At 37.4% G+C, this 16,610-nt stretch overlaps 1 protein-coding gene and 1 long non-coding RNA gene across 33 annotated transcripts in view; one reads left to right on the forward strand and one right to left on the reverse strand.

The window, feature by feature from the left end:
* Positions 1 to 16,610, forward strand: part of ADGRL2 (adhesion G protein-coupled receptor L2) — a 613,413-nt gene that overhangs the window by 219,611 nt on the left and 377,192 nt on the right. For all 31 annotated transcript variants that reach the window (XM_044238562.1, XM_044238560.1, XM_044238559.1 and 28 more), the window contains one exon: positions 7,328 to 7,433. The gene's annotated coding sequence lies outside the window, so the exon portion shown is untranslated. The remainder of the gene's footprint in view (positions 1 to 7,327; positions 7,434 to 16,610) is intronic.
* LOC122900127 lies at positions 6,782 to 15,460 on the reverse strand. 2 transcript variants are annotated; one of them, XR_006383182.1, is made up of 4 exons: positions 15,252 to 15,460; positions 12,387 to 12,504; positions 11,214 to 11,568; positions 6,782 to 7,003 (listed from the first exon to the last, which is right to left on the reverse strand). It is a non-coding gene; the product is annotated as an uncharacterized LOC122900127 (long non-coding RNA). The 2 variants fall into 2 exon arrangements; XR_006383181.1 differs by lacking the exon at positions 6,782 to 7,003 and having other exon boundaries at positions 10,721 to 11,568.

Here is a 16,610-nt window from a genome sequence, read left to right on the forward strand (position 1 = left end):
GTATTTTAAGGTGCTTTCTCAAACATTTATTTTGAACCATAAAGCACTGTTTGGAGAAGTTGTAAAGATAACTCAAACAAAAATCATTTCTGAATCGTTAGGGAAGTCTTTAGTTGAACTGGTAAAAATAGGAAACAAAGGAAGCTAATGCAGAAAATATTTCTGGGGAGTCTCACTTCATAACTGCAAGTGGTAGGTAAGGTAAGCAAATCTTTATTCAGGTTATTTTAAAAAATATAATAAGTTATTATGAAATTGAGATCAAATGGATACCTACAAAATGAGTTTTTGAAGAAGTTATATGCACTTTTTTAAAAGAAGCCTATGGGAATCCCTACAGGCTTAAGCAGGAAAATCATCTAACATGTGGTGAATACTTATAGAAGGGGGGGCGGGGGCTATGAAAATGAAAATGGTTTAAGCTAAAGAATGAAGGAAAATCAGGGATTGGTAACTGACCAAAGGAAGCACCTGCTTTCCGGAAATTAAAATCATGTATTAGGCAGCTCTGACTTAATTGCCAAATGGGGTGTAGCCCAGTCTCTAATGTAAAAGGGTCCCAAATTATAATTGGGCATCATGGATTAAAATTCAATACCTGAAAATTTCCTCAGAAATGAATAGGCTACTGGGACAGACTGCAGAGCCCAGTACAATATGCTTCCCGCAGCTGACACTGGCAGGTCACTTTATTTGGCACCAAATAAAGTTCCCAAGTGGTCTTTAAGGGCATTCAGCTGCTGAGTGCTTATTTCATTCATCCCTTATTGTGCTGCCAGTAGCAGATCCAAAGAAGTAGTATGAATCAGCTCTGTGGATGAAATTTTCTCAGGCTGAGGGATGGAGAAGCAACTGGACTAACTTCCCTGCTGTAGTGGGACCTCTGCTAGCCGCAAGCCCAGCCCTGTGGGAAATGCCTTTCACACAATACCGGCCATTCAGGGGGGATTCGGGGAACCGCAAGATAAATGAACTCTAGGATACTTCCAAACAGATATTGCTTAGGGAGGAAAAAGTCTTTTTAATGAGAAACTTCATATGAATTTTTGGGGGATGATCATGTACTTCGAAAACTGGGAAACAAGGCTGTGGTCCCCCTTCGAGTGCACCTCCAGACACAGGGAAGAGGCTGACCCCTCCCATTTCCTGCTTTAAGACTAGAACTATGGCATTATAGTTCACTCTTGTTAGCTGCTTCTTTTTAAGGTACCTAGAGGATGAAAAGTCAATCCTCAATATCTGTATTTTTATATGTGCTCATTTCATAGCATGTACTCAATATGGGAGTGTGTTCCCTTGTTTCTGTCAATTCTGGTAGAATTTTCTAATCATAAAATAGTATTTCGTGTCTTCTCCCATGCCGGCTTAAGAACTGCAGGAGCTACAAGCAATTCCACTGAGGTCATGAACCTGTCTGATGAACTACAGATGAATGTAAAATATTCTTCAGAGCTTAACAGGCCTTATTAATGTGCAATTCCAGTACACATTTTTTTATTTAAATTCATGGAAAGGTTAAAAGGCAGTAGTTTTTATTATTGTTTTGCCTTTGGTTTAGGACAAATTCTGCATGTATCTACCACAGAAACAGTCTGCTAATTATTTCATATAAATCACTGTTAGCAGCAGTATCTAATGGTGCTACTATTACTGAATATTAAGAGTCTTACATTTCCATTAGAATTAGGACCAAGGGCTAATTATTTTAGTTAAAGCTAAATTTGATCTAAACTGGAAGCATATTTGGCATTCAGTCTAGAAACCCAGGGCTGTTATAAAAAGACTGGTTGTAAAAAAAAAAAAAAAAAAAAAAAAGACAGGTTGTGAATGTGGAGAGTAGAAAAGTATATACAGATCTTTTGGTTTTTCCATTTTTAGGAGAATAGTATCGTTACAGTGGAATAATTAACATAAATACAGCAATATAATATAATTAATGTAAGATGTTCTGTTCTCCTGTTTATAGCCAAATTTTGCAGCATAAAATGAATTAATTTTCCCAAATAAATTTGTACAAGACCTAAAAGCCTCTCCAAATTACATTTCTTTTAAATTTTTCTTTTTCAAAAAAGATTTATTTATTTATTTGACACAGAGAGAGAGAGAAAGAGCACACAAGTAGGCAGAACAGCAGGCAGAGGGAGGGGGAGAGAAAGAGGGAGAAGCAGGCTGTCCACCAAGCATGGAGCCTGATGCAGGGCTCGATCCCAGGACGCTGGTATCGTGACCAGACCCAAAGGCAGCAACTCAACCAACTGAGCCACCCAGGCACCACTGTTTTAAATTTTTCTTATGGAAAATTCAAAATTTACACTAAAGTAAATAGAATAGTATAATGAGCCCCCATGTACCCACTATTCAAATTCTTTAACCATCAACACATTACCTTGTTTTCTTTGCACCCTAAACCTTTCCTTACCACATTTTTCCTCTTCAGCAGACGAAATGTGCAAGACGAATAGTAGGGGATTCTACAATTGGTGCAGCTTAGTTTTAAAACTGATGCATTTCAGTTTCAACCATTTTACTTAAAAATGTACTTTTTCCCAGTTTACCGAGGAAAGGAGTGGCATATTATACCCACAACATGAAGGGAAGGATGAATGGACATTTAGTAAAATCATACCACAAACACAAGTAAGTCAATGATCTGGGCTTTCATTTCCTATGAGTTTTCTAGGTAGTTGATAAGATGCGCTTTTTTGCCAGTGGAATTTCTAGTCTCTAAATCATACTGCTCCTCCAAACCTCTCACCCTTTCCTTTTTTCTCCTTATTTATTTTTGCCTCCCTATAAATCATAGATAATAATAGTTCCCACATCATAGCTTGTTAGATTTTAATGATAGCCTCCAAGGACAGGTGTCAGTTAAATGAAACATATAATTAAAATTTGTGCTATTCTAAAATTGGGTTACTTGGCAATACTCCAGTCAGAGACTAACCCCATTCAGATGACAGGCATGCAGTACTCATCCGGGTTACAGAATGTATGGCAGATTCCATCGAGGCCTGTCTTTTGGTAGGTGCCAAAAAATAGGATGGAATGCCCAGTACCACACACCCACATTTCAGGTGTTTCTACCTGGTCCCTAAGTAAGGGTTCTATGCCTTGGGACTTTGGTAACCTGTGCTATAAGCTTATATATGCTTACCAAGCAATTAATTTAGGTGTAGGGATATACATATGTATGTATGCAATCCCCATACTTGTGCAGTAAGTATGGTATTATGAAATTCTTCAACCTCTAGTACTTCTTCACTAAGAAATAAAGAGGCACGGTCTCGGGATCAGTCCCGTACACCCACATCATCTTGCTGGATCCCATGCTTGTCATTTTAGGCATGGTTATCCTTTTCCTACAAGGAATATCTTTCAAAATGTCCCAGCTTCCAGGAGCTCCTAAGACTTTTGGCATTTGCTCAAAAGTAAGCTCTCTGACTTTGTTCCTATCCCTATAAATTTTGTTCATGTAACTCGTCAGCCTTTCATTGATTTTCTCTATCTTTGGGTTTGCCATTTTTGCCCTGTTCCACTTTGCCGAGGGAGAAAGACATAAGCTCTAATAAGTGGGAAAAGTCATGATCTTGTTTGTCATCTTAGCTATTGACACCCTGCATGAATCTGTGCCGGGTTTTCAACCTCTTGGTCCCATTAACCACTGAGATGCATTCCCTTCTACTTATGGATTCCTGGGTCTTCAATCTGTTTGCCACACATGGTTCTCCAACAAGAGTCACCTCTGCCTATACAGTGTCTCAGACAATATGCTAGCAGACCGGCAGGTCTTCTATCTAGTCTCGCCATGCTCCTTGGTGATACACAGGCTGGCAGACACATCAAGTGGGCTCAGCTCTATGTCATAGTTGAATCTTGAGTCTCAGTGTCTCTGGCTTGCCTTAATTCTTAAACCTGGGCCTTTACAAATTAGCAGTCAGATTAGGACAAGTTCTTTTCCTCAACGAGGTGTCACTGCAGGATTATCCTGTTAGGAAATTAGCCCCCTCTCTATGTTCATGTATGCAGTTTCCCATTTCAAATCCTTCCCTTCTCCCATAGCTCCAGGCAAAAAATTTTTTAGCGAAAAAAAAAGAAATCAAGTTGCCACTGTTCAACCAGAAACACCTTTATTTTTAAATTATTTGAACATTCAATCTTTCCTGCCTCACTGTGTGTGGGTTTCATTCTAACAAATGCACTATAGAAAAATCTTGATGTATATTTTCTTTGATTTTCTTTTGAATACATCTGGATTTTTTTTTTTTTAAACCAGCAAGAAAAGGCACAAACCATTAGGAAAGCATTCAGGGTAGATTAATTGCTTATCAAGTTTTCATTCTCTCTTCAAACTATTTTGAACCACTTGTTTTACATGAATTCCAAAGGCTGCCACTAGCTTTCACTTCAGGAAATAAATGACACAGGGTATTATATTTTAAGGACCATTAAAACCTTGAAATTGCACAGTGACTTAAAAAACAACAAGTTTTTTAGCCTGGATAGCTTTGTAATGGTTATACAATGGAGAAATTCGTTGTTAAATGACCCTCCCACTCTAGCTTCACATATACTGCTTGGCAGGAAGAGGAAGGAAAAAGGAGACTAGCATCCGGGTACACAGGATGTAGTATAAAGGATGGAGGAACATTCTGGGTCTGCGTACTAAATGGCTCAGGGAGAATGTACCAAGCCTTCCTCAGAATCTTGAGTTCATCGACCCATGGTTGATGATCAGAAACTATTTTTGCCCAGATTAATGAGGCTGGTTCGCCGCCATTGTCATAAATCCAAAGCTCTATACTCGGTTCCAGAAGTTGCTCTTAACTACATGTTAACGTGTTGGGGATAAACAACAGAAAGGAGCTGTAATATTGTTACTGAAACCATTCTGACACATGATTTTGGAATTATAGTAAGTGGCATTTGAATCTGATGCTTCTATTGTCTAATTTATCACCTTTCTAACCTTTTCTTTTACACCTTCATTAGAACACCTAGGAAGGTAATGAAACCTAGCTACCAGATTAAAGACAGAACATGCCAAGTCCTAAAATAACAAGAACGAGAACATAAAGAATTCTTTCCAGCAAAATTACAAACCACCACCAACAATAAACAAGAGCAAACCCCACCTGTTTTTATGATGAAAACCAAACTGCATTTGGGTCTATAAAGAAGCAATAATTGCTTAACTAACCAAAGTGATACAGTTCATTATTTTTCTATTGCACGTTTACGTAGTTTTGCCCCCCTGAATCACACATACAATTTGGGTGGATTTTTTTTTTCATATGATTTACATATGGCACTTGAGGAGAGATGCTTTAGAAAACCATAAAGTGTTCTTCCTTGTAAAAGCAATGTCCTTTCTTGTTAATGCCAAGGATGCTTTTCCCCAAGCTCTCATTCCCTGCTCAAGACAGTGTAGCCACTAATGAGGAAAACACAGCAAGTACCTCAGTTGAATGTTTCCCTTTGTTTATCTACAGGGAGTTCATTCTGCAATGGGAAGAATCCCTTAGTATCAATGAGTCTGAAAGTGCTCAAATTCTGCCAAAAGGAAAGTTATAAAGCTTTGGATACCCGCAGTTTAAATTAATCTAAAGCGATGGAAAGGAACTCCATCATCCCAAAGAACATCAGCCACATTGTTTCCATTGTCTCCATTTATAAAATACATTCCTTCTTATTTACTTACATAGGTTCCGTTTGGGGTTATAGGGTCACTAGGCTGGCAATATTAGAAGCTGTACAACTAAAATGACAAACGTTGTTACTGGCACTTGCCACTATTAAAGGGATATGATGCTTTTTAGTCTATTTGGGGTTTCCAGAGTAGTTCCAGTTACTGGCAATCAGTCCTTGAAAAAGGACTCTATGCCCAATAATAATGAGCACCTTCAGATGGATTTTTTAAAAAGATGGCATTAATTCAGAATATAAATTAAGAGAACACTTTTGATGGCAAAAAGTACAAACTTACCACATATTTTGGTTTCATGTATAAAATATAAATAGCATATGAACTCTCCCTCATGTCCTCAAAGAGAGCTGCAGCTTTTTTTTCCTTCTGAAGAGTGTTCAAAATATGCTATATTAAACATAATAATCCATAAATAAAATACAGCGCTTGCCAAAATTATTTTTTCACCCATATATAGGGCCTTTAGACACTGTTCTGAACTCTGATTTTCTCCTGAGATACAATTTAAGAGCTTAAAAAATGTCTTTAAAAGACTTCCTATGAAATATGCAGCGTTTTTTTTTTAATTTGTGTTTCTATATGGCCAAATTGCTCTGTTGTTATAAATACTGTATGTAAAATTACCAGATTTCCTGGCATTCCATTTTTACAGGGGATACTGCATCATTAAGCATTGAAAGAATATAATATAACTATTGAAACTGCTTAACATATTTTGTAACCATAAATTATTATCCAAAAATATTTTTCAAGTAGATAAAAAGAGTTGTCAATTCTGCATAGTGAATGCCTCATAAGGGGCTCGTTTGTGGTTGAAAACTGAATAAAAGCAGTAAATTAAGACCAGACTTAACCATAGAGAAGCTGTAATCCACTGCAGATTTCCTTGGTGAATGAAGTATTGTTATGTGGATTTATCCTCTTTGCTTGTACAGTTAACCAGGCACATCTGGGGCCAAAGTGCTGTCTGTGCTCACAGACAACGTGGGTTCACTAACCCCGAGGAGGTAAGCCCACTCTGGTTTTCATTGTACTGATGGGCACAAAATAAACTTCACAGCCGTTTTACGCGGGGGCTGCCTGGGCACAGGCGGAGAGGATATTGAACTGGGCTATTATTAAAGATGAGAGGGGTATTAGAAAATAAGCAGGCCCCGGAAAAACAGCGAGTGACTCTGGGTGTCCAGTTTTCTGTTGGGATGGTGTTAGCAGAGGGGGCCAGGATGGAACCGAGTGAAAGGTGGGTGTGAATGAAGCACCGGGTGCGTCTGGCTTTCCAAGCGCAGGCAGAGCGGAGAGCTGATGGAAATATGGTATACATTAAAGAAGCATCACTCATCATAAATATTCAATTTCAAGAATTTAAATAGTTTACAGACATAGAAGCCCTTGATGATTATTTTATCCAGCATTGTTGATTTTCCTCTGTTGTTTGCTGGCAGCCACCATAATTAATGAATAAGACCCTGGAAGTCTTGACAATGAGTCGGTTTAGTCTTAAGTCTGTGTATTTTTCTTTGTGATTACATGCCAATAACATAACTGATTTGCCTTTTTGTAAATTAAACTAGGGGGAGCCAAATAAGTCATATTTCTGCTATTGCTTTTTTTTTTTCCTTTCAGAGCCCAATGTTTCCAAAGGACATTAACTTTGATTTCTCTGATGAAGTCTTTTGCCTGCCTCTCATGCTTTACAAAATACTACTACGTCAGAGCCGAAAAGAAAACTGTAAGTGAATGTTATTTCAAGAAGTTATTTTTCATTATTAAGGAAAAATTTCCCAGATTTCTCTATAATTCATGCCAATAAGGCTCACTTGTTAAGAAATGTGGGAAAAGAGGAGAGACAGAGAATGCACACATGAAAACGCCTTTTTATGTTATGGAGGATTGATATTCAAGAATCGTTAAGACCCCATTTTTTAAAAAACAGTATTTTATAAATAAGGTTAGCTTTGCAAGGGGAAAAAAAAAAACCCTTATATTGGAACATAAGAAAGTACTTGTGCCTTACTGTTCGGTAAAATGTATGTCAGGGGTGGACATACTAGGTTATTCCAGGACTTGAATCCTTCAGATCAAGAAAATTTTCTCACAATTTTTCAAAATTGGAATATTGCTTCTCTTTAAGAGGGAAAATATTTAGGCTAATGAAACCTTTAACAGATTCGGTAGTTCTACTAAAGTATAAATAGGTTACCTGTTCCAGGAAAGACCACTGGGACTTAGAGTAACATGGATTTCCTTACATTAGTAAAGAGATCCCAGAAAACATTAACTCTTTCGAATATGTGCTGATTTGATTTGATTCCTGAAGAATAAGATTTATAATTTCCAGCTCTATTTAATAAAGAAAACCAGGACTTGGTTATACCCATTACATCTTACAAAGGTGGCAGTTTCTGAGGAAGGCATAATCTTAAAATCTCTAACACCACAGGAGATATACATATTTTCTACACATATGTGTGTATATATATACATATATATATACTCCATCAATAATACTTCTGAAATTTCAAAACTTTTCCTTCTAGTTAGTGAAAAAGGGTGCTGTGCTAGTTGTCTGTAAGTTAGTTCAAATTGCCTGCAAATATTTGTAAGTGCCTGAACCTAAAGATGATGTTTTTAAGTCAAATACCACTGTTTAAATCCCCCATCCCCTCCCCCGCCACACACACATCCTGGAAGCCAAAGGGGGAAAACTTCAGTAGAAATAGTTATTAGGAGTAAATTACGCTTTGGTGCCTTGGAATTCTATTTTCTAAAATGGTTTCAGCTTGATCAAAAAAATAATGATTTGTTGTTAGACTTTCCCATGGCTTCTGTATACTGCAACAATTTAATAAAGTAACACGACTTCCCCTTAAAAGAAAAGGTGCTCATTAGCGTTTGTAATTCCATGTTGTGTGGCATGGTAAGTGTTGTGAAAAGGTTATGGATCTACTCACTGTAGCATCAAAAGTGTAAAGGTGATAGGTGAGATTCTCTTTGTTGCAAGTGCTGAGAAATAATCATTTAAAGGTCAGTTGCACTCAAAAAAAAAGAACATTTGTTTAATAAGTAACTCATTTTGGGATATGCTGCACTTTTAAAGGTTACAGAGTAGACCAATTTGCCAGTGATGTCAGCAAGAAGGACTATTAAAGTCATTGGTCCTATTAAAACAATCCTTCGTAAAATTCAGATTGCATGCCTTCTCTCATAGCCCAGCACACATCAAAAAAGTGCCTAAGCTGTTTATCTTGTGGTTCCAAGGGGACATTGCCTTTTGTACTTCACCTTAAGAAGATGAGTACCTTAAGTACTCATCTCTTAAAAGCAACAAAGGAGTATTAGGTGGGAAACATATTAGTGTACACACACACACACACACCCCACTGCCCATCAGATTCAATTTTGCTTCATTCTTTCAGTTTTATTAATTTCTATGAACATGCCTATATGTCATGAATGATAAGAATTCTCTCTATGTCATATACTGATAACCATCTTGCTAGAAACTCTTATATAAATGAAATAACTATTGAGTCAGCTATATATATGAAAAACTATTTCTATCCTTTCCTATTCCAAGAACAACTTCCCTCCTCAAAAAGACAGAGCATTTGGTTGGGCAATTAAATGGGATATTAATCTCAAGGGAGACAAAAGAGAAGTAACAATAATTACAATATGGGTAAAATTTGTTTAATACCAGAAGAGTTTGTTTGTTTGTTTGTTTGTTTTCAAGATCTGAATGAAGGTGATGGTTTATTCATACAGCTTTTGTACTATTAAAATCTTTGTCTTTAGGGAACTGACACACAGGAAATAAAAGTTATTTTGTTGTTTTTAAATTTAGCACTTTCGAAGTAGTGTTTTAACCTGGCAGTAATTTTCTCTGGAAGATTAGCTCTTGCCTTGAGATGAGTATATGAATAAAAAAGCTTCAGGAAAAACCTCTGCAGAAAGCAGTCCCTCTGAACACTTGATTGCTTAAGATTTACATTTACTTTTTCACCCTTTACATAGGTTGCAAAGCTTCCTAATTGTGACATTTTGGTGGTGGTGGACAGTGAGTTCTTTATAAAACAGTGAGTTCATTTTAAGAAGTTGATTTTTAGCGTATGCTCAATAAGAAATTAAATTACAGTTTAAAACAATACGTTTTCATGCAAACTTCTAAGGTTCATTATTTAGACCAAAGGAACTAGAAACTTTATAACCCTATCCTAGAGTAAGAACTGTCTTTAGGTACAGAAGACATTTGCAATTAGAAGAAAATACGACACTCTTATTTCAAGCAACTTAGCTAAGCATCAAGTTATTCTCTTAATTTGCTATGCTTTTCATTTGAAAGAGAGCAAAATCTATTTCCTGAGCAATTTTGCAGAGCAAAGATATTAATACGTTGGGGTTTAATTGTATCCTGTGTTTAAATACACTGTGGGTGAAACCCCAGACCTCTGCTTAATTGCTGTGAGAAAATAGCCTGATTTCTCTGAGATTAGGCACACGCTTATGTATACTTTGACCCAAGAGTGCCTCCTTCAGAATTAATCTTCTAAGGTAGAGGGATTTGCTTTTATATGTGCAGCAGGGCCATTCGTGACAAACGGGGCCTAATAAACTACCTTCACCCCCTCAGACCTTGCTTTTGCTGTCAACGTTTTTCTTCATCTATTCATTTCACACATCTCTTGTCCAGTGGCTTATTAGCAAAACGCTAAACTGGGCAAGAGGAATAATTTTTAATGGTGTTTTTAATTAGAGGACTTTCAAATTTAAATAAAATACTTCAGAACTAAAATTGTTAAAAAAAAAAACCTTTCATTTTTACTAATAAAACATAAAGTGTTCTAAAATAACTCCACTTAGGTAAACACCATAGCCCTGTGAAAAGACAAACAATTCATATTTACTTAAAATTTTGTTCTGCAGCTGTATTTTGTTGGATTCGTCTAAGGCATGAAAGCACTTTTTCTTTCCCATCAGCTACATCAGAATTGTTTTTGCAAGATGTAACAGAATGTTCTGGTTTTTAAATATTTATATTAATCAAAGTTAGGGCTGTTTATATTTTTTGGCAATAGGGCTTTTCTTTAAAAGTGATGCACTTCCATTTAACTAAACAAAAGTGTTGAAATGGCCTGTCATATAAACTTCAACATAGTACAGTTGGTAATAGAAATTTTGAAGACAGGAAGAAAGGGGCACTAGTTTCTAGGCTTCAGGTTAAACACGGATTAATAAGACGTGCAACACTGGTAATTTCCAAGATTTTCCTGAGGAAATGTCATTCATTGCCACTCATAAACTATAGAGTTACCTGGTTGAAAGGTTTGCATTCAAGTTTCTTGTTCTGTTTTCTTGGGGCATTGGTAAGTCAGACCTAAAAACTGGCTAAAAACTGACAAACCACTAAAGCTTGGGGCTTACTAGATAATTCAATTCATTAAAAAAAAACAAACCTCTGTTATATATTTCTAAACTATTTTAGTAGTGAAAATTACTTCACATTATTTACCTGCAATCTTCTCTATTCGTGAGCAGAAATAGTTCAAACTGAAGCATTCTTCAGGTCAAATCTCCAACTGTTATTATTGCCATAAGGTATGTCTGGTTAATACAGAACGGTGTGGTCTATCTAGACTCTTGTAAGGAAATGGAGTCTTTATTAAAGGCATCTGAACAGCAAACCAACCTGGATGAAATTCATTCATAATCACATATAATTCTTTTGTAGTTCAGACAATCCCAAATATTTTGAAAGCCTAATAAGACACAGCTGGAAGTTGATTGGTCCAGTAAGGATTTTGTTTTTGTTGTTGTTTTCACTCAGTAGTTCAAATTGTATCGATTCACTTCTGTGGACAGCCATCCTAAACAGGAAGAATGAGACCAGAGTACTTAGTTCCTAACTTAAAAGTTATAAAGGCTTTTATGTTCAGGGAGCGCACCTATCAAACAAACAGGAAGTATTATTATGCATTGCAGGCAGAAAGGCTAAAGGTCTCCTGTTCGAACTTTTGGCCCTTCCAGAATCCTGATCCTTCATTATTTTGTTTAACTTGATATAAGTCTTGACCAGTAGCTGACTCTGAGAAAACATTTCCTGACATCATTTTCACAGGTGATAAGGGATTATTATGCTTTGCCTTTTCATTTTGGGTTGAGAATGAAAAGTCCTACAGCGTTTCTGGTTAGTACTTCATACATGGTCTTTTAATTACCAGGTCAGGCTAATTCACTTGTTTGACCTTTAGCACTACAACTTCATTTTCAAACATTGATTAAAATAATCAGTGTACACACACACACATTCACAAACACCCAAATACATTTAAAGGGGCAAAAATGGGCCATAATGGAATAAAAGAGAAGAGACTCTTTTTAATTACCTCATTCATAATATAAAGTGGTAAGAGAAGAGCAAAAAGGTCAGGGTATAATAAATATAAATTTAAATCTCTAAACTAATTTACCTTTTCTTATTATACCAGCTAAAACCAATGAGAATAAACATGCATTCCACTTGGTCACACTATTATGGATTATTATTAATATCTTGTTTCTAATTTTATGCAATTTTGGTATGATCCAAATCTGTGTATTAACCTGAGTAGGGGATTTTGCTTGAGGTAATTGACATTACATAGTCCAAAGCACAGAAAGAAGAAAACATATCTATAATCTTTACCCATTTCCAAACAGAGGGGGATAATCAGACCAATTCTTCTATTGTGTGCCCTCCTTCTTCATTCAGAGTTTCTTTTGAAGTCGGAGGGAGCTGGAGGAGCCAAGGCTGAGAATTGTGGCTGGAGGAAAAGAATGAAAATTATCAGGTCAGATTCTTATAACCAGGTTTTGTGCCACATTAACCATTGAGTTTCCTATAACACAGAGGCTTTTATTATCCTATTTACCTTCTTGTTTATTTCAAGATCACTAATACAATTTCTAATATTATATTAGGGATTTTCTTAAGTATATTTATTTAAACTTCCAACCCCTCAAAAATATAAAGAAATAATGGTTCTTCTAAGAAAACTTTGAAAACTTAAAAAGTACCATTTGCTGTATAAATGGATATCTAGATGAATCTGAAACACTAGTCAAACAACTGGTCCCAGGCTGACTACAGTGTAAAGAAGTTATGAAGTAGGTGGGGGGTTATCCTGGTAAAGCAGTGTTCTCTCTGTTCTCCTTTGCTTGCTACCTCTTTCAAGCAGAGATCAAATATAGGATTGCACTTATGTTACTGAGCTAAATTTCAGGCTTGCTCTTGCCCTTTGGAAGTATATTTCTTGGCCGTTTGTTACAAATCACAGGGAACATGAACTTGTGTGAATGTATAGCAGGTAAAGTTACCTAAACTCATATAATAATGGACTGAAGGTGCGAACAGCTATTTGGTTTAAACGAACAGTTGTCCAAAGACTCCCTTCAATTTCCCAAACTCCAACAAGAGGAAAATGATCAAAGGCAAGAACTAGAATAGAACTGACCAGGGATGTCTGGGTGGCTAAGTTGGTTGAGCATCTACCTTTGGCTCAGGTCATGATCCCAGAGTCCCAGGGATCAAGTCACACGTCGGGCTCCCTGCTCAGGGGGCAGTCTGCTTCTCCCTCCTTCCTCCCCTCAGCCTGCTCTTGTGCTCTCTCTCTCTCTCTCTCTGTCTGTCTCTCTTTCCCTCAAATGAATGAGTAAAATCTTTAAAAAAAAAAAAGAAAGAAAGAAAAGAAAAATATATATAAGTATATATAATATAATAATAAATATTATATATAGTATATATTATATACAATATAATATATTGTATATAATATATACTATATATAATATTTATTATTATATATTATATTATACACTTATATAATATATAAGTATAATTATATAATATATATCTATTAAGAATACTATGTTAAGCAATGTTATCATTAGTACAGTTACAAAAACAAATTACATGGCCTTTGAAGAATTTTAATTTATGTGGGGGAGAAAGACATGTTAATGTTTATTAATTAATATATTATATATATATACTTATATAATAAAATATATAAGTATATATATAATATATAAGTATAATTATATAATATATACTTATATAATATATATCTATTAAGAATACTATGTTAAGCAATGTTATCATCAGTACAGTTACAAAAACAAATTACATGGCCCTTGAAGAATTTTAATTTATGTGGGGGAGAAAGGCATGTTAATGTTTATTAATGTTTAATCACAAAAAATCGGACAAGCATCATAACACAGGTGAGTACTTAATGCTGTAAGAGCACAAAGAAAGGACTTAATAATTCTTCCTCGAGTCTGGAAAAAGTTCAGAGTTGGTCAATAACAGCTTCACAGAAAAGCTGATAAAAAATCTGTGTCTTAAAGTATAATCAGGCATTCACAAGTAGAAGAGGAAAGAGGAGCCATCCCAGGCAGAGGAATTAGCATGGATTTGAATCTGAGCATTCCGTATTCAGGGAAGAAGACTCTTTTCAGTCTGACTGTAGCATGCAGCATGTGGGCTGTGTGGTAGGGGGATGAGTCTACTACAATTCAGCTCAAAATTGCAACCCAATAAGCAAAGTCTTGTATGTCATATTAAAGACTTGAGACTTCATCTGGGACATAGTGTAAGGTCACTAAATGTTTAAAATGTTTAATCAGGGGAGTGACATGATAAGAATGGCATTTTTTTTTATAAACATATAATATATTTTTATCCCCAGGGGTACAGGTCTGTGAATCGCCAGGTTTACACACTTCACAGCACTCACCATAGCACATACCCTCCCCAATGTCCATAACCCCACCCCCCCTCTCCCAACCCCCCTCCCTCCAGCAACCCTCAGTTTGTTTTGTGAGATTAAGAGTCACTTATGGTTTGTCTCCCTCCCAATCCCATCTTGTTTCAAAAGATAGTTGACATCAGTGTAGAGAAAGCCTTAGAGAGTAACAAGAATAGAATAATGGTCATCAGTTATAGTAAAGTTGAGAATTGAAAATGAGTGAGAGCTTTGTCATGTTAATAAATCAAGGGGAGATTTTAGAAGGTCATTTTTTTTTTTTAATTGGCAACCTCAATCTGTATAACTTTTCATGTGCATACTACCAAGTTTGAGTCAGAACAAAATGGGTGAAGAAAAGATTGTTCCAGCAGGGTTAATAGCAGAAGATGGTATCTCAAGTCAAAATTCCTAGAAATAGGGCTTGAGATTGAAATACTTCTGAAAATGATTTATCAAGGGAGTGCTCCCAGAAGGGGAGCAGGAGAAGTCAACTAGGCGAAAGCACTTAGCCAAGAAGGATGTGGTCTCCGCTGAAAACCAGCGTCAGCTTAGCCGGGTCCCCTCGGGGGACTTTGGAACATAAATTGTACCACAGGGTGAATGCCTCTCGTTCCCAGGAAGTTTAATTCTCCGCGGAGTTGGCACTGTTCAGCTAAGGGCAAATCTTTGTGAAGAGGAACGCCATGAGCTGTTCGCAGCCAAACACAGCCGCCGGTGGGTGGGAACAATGCCACCAACCGCCCCCGCGGTCCGTCCCTTACCTGGCTCAGACCCACTTGCTTCTCATATCAAGCAAACTCCTTTCACGCCCAGCTGCTTCAGGATTCTGGTTAGCCGCATTTTCTGGGCTGACGTGTAAGAGAAGAGGTAGCAGAACCAATGAGAGCTTCCCCAGCTGTGGTGTGTTCCAAGGTCCAGTCAGGGTTGTGTTCTCCCTCCTCGATCACCCTTCTAGATGCTCCACCTTACGGGTTGGTACTTCTGCAGGCCTAAGTAGATTGCGGAAAAGTAAACCGAATGATCAACTCTGAGGTCTCTGAGCCCTGGGCTCTCCTGCCCTAATCAGGCTGTGGTTGCTGTACTTGCCCACTACAGTTAAATAAGGTATGGAGACACCAAAATATGTCCCAACAGATCACTTGAGTGACAAGTACTTTGCTCCTTCTCTCTGATATGTGTCATCCCTTCCTCCTCATGAAGATCAGGTAAGTTTCTCTGCCAATATAGTAACTTTTTTGTGGTGCCGGCTTATTTCCTGGCACAAGGAGGCCAAAATAATGTGGCAATAGTTTTATGTTTACTGAGAATCTTGCTAGATTCCCAGGGGCAAGTTTCCCTGCTCTGGGGCCTACAAGCTCTAGGCTCACAAAACCTAAATTTCCTGAGATGGCTTTCGCGAACTGATAATGAGTTAGGTCCCTTTTGTATCTACCTTTTAATTCCTGGATTCATGTATTCTACCTATCAGGGATGGAGCAACATATAATAGCTAGTGGTTTAAAGTGTATACAGGGGCTCCTGGGTGGCCCAGTCAGTTAAGTGTCTGACTTTGGCTCAGGTCATGATCTTGGGGTCCTGGAATCGAGTCCTACATCAGGGAGGGGGGATTCCTGCTCAGAGAGCGTCTGCTTGTCCCTCCCCCACTGCCTGTCCCCCCACTCATGCTCTCTCTCTCTCTCTCTCTCAAATAAATACAACCTTTTAAAAAAGATTTTAATATTTTATTTATTTAAGAGAGACAGAGATAGTGACAGAGAACATGAGCCAAGGAGGAGAGGAAAAAGCAGGCTCCCCCCTGAGCAGGGAGCCCAACGCGGGGCTTGATCCCAAGACTCCAGGATCATGACCTGAGCCGAAGGCAGACACTCAACCACCTGAGCCACCCAGGCGCCCCTCAACTAAATAAAATCTTTTTAAAAATGGAGTGTGTACAATACCCTGAAAGATGGTACCTATCCTCACAGGATATCATCTCTAAGTCAGTGCCTTTTTTTTTTTTTAATGTTTTATTTATTTATTTGACAGACAGAGAACACAAGTAGGCAGAGAGGCAGGCAGAGAGAGAGAGAGGGAAGCAGGCTTCCCGCTGAGCAGAGAGCCCGATGCGGGGCTTGATCCCA

Source organism: Neovison vison, chromosome 2 (assembly GCF_020171115.1).
Source record: "Neovison vison isolate M4711 chromosome 2, ASM_NN_V1, whole genome shotgun sequence".
NCBI classification, from domain to species: domain Eukaryota; kingdom Metazoa; phylum Chordata; class Mammalia; order Carnivora; family Mustelidae; genus Neogale; species Neogale vison.